Consider the following 885-nt stretch of genomic DNA (forward strand, 5'->3'; position numbering starts at 1 on the left):
TCCCCATGGCTAGTCACTAGCTGGCATCCATTTCTGATTTTTGCTAGCTTTAAGTTTTTTTTTTTTTTTATGGTGATTTTACTTTCTTTTCACATAAAATCTATGGCGGATCCATGAAATTCGTGGCTTGCCTGTTTGTTTACTAGTGGATTGCTAAGTGGGTTAGTGGGAAGTGCCATAGATTAGCTGAAATTAAAAAAAAAAGTATGTGTATATATAATCAAAAGAATCAATTTTGTTCTAGTGGTGACCCAGATCTTAGATCTTATTGAGGGAGGGTCTTTTGTTTATTTTTACTAATAATAAATCTTCAAGCAGGGAAAATTTTAATTGAACTTTTTTTTTTTCATACTAAAGGAGGACACTGGAAAGTCAGGTACCTGAGGCTAGACATCATCTACTTTCTCTGTCTTATTTCCTGGACATAACCATTTATGTGGAACTTACTATATATTCTAGGCATTGTGCTAAGTTCCTTTCCCCTTTAAAAAAATATGTGAGGTAAGTGCTACTGTTATCTCCACTCCACAGATGAGGAAACTGAGGCAAACAGAAGTGACTTGGGCAGGGTCATACAGGTAGTAAACAAATGAGGCCAGATTTGAAATCAGATCTTACTCCAGGGTCCAGCACTCTATCTATTGCACACCTACTGCCTCTAAGGGAGAGAGAGGGAAGAGGAGTAGGGAGAGGGAGACAGTCAGACAGACAGACAGAGACAGAGAGACAGAGAGATAGGCAGAGACAGACGGGAGGAGAATTAGAGAGATAGGCAGAGGCAGAGACAGACGGGAGGAGAATTAGAGAGAGGGACAGAGACATAGTGAGAGAGAGAGAGAGAGACAGAGAGAGAGAGAGAGAGAGAGAGAGAGAGAGAGAGAGAGA

This window comes from Gracilinanus agilis, chromosome 1, assembly GCF_016433145.1.
Source record: "Gracilinanus agilis isolate LMUSP501 chromosome 1, AgileGrace, whole genome shotgun sequence".
Lineage (NCBI taxonomy): Eukaryota > Metazoa > Chordata > Mammalia > Didelphimorphia > Didelphidae > Gracilinanus > Gracilinanus agilis.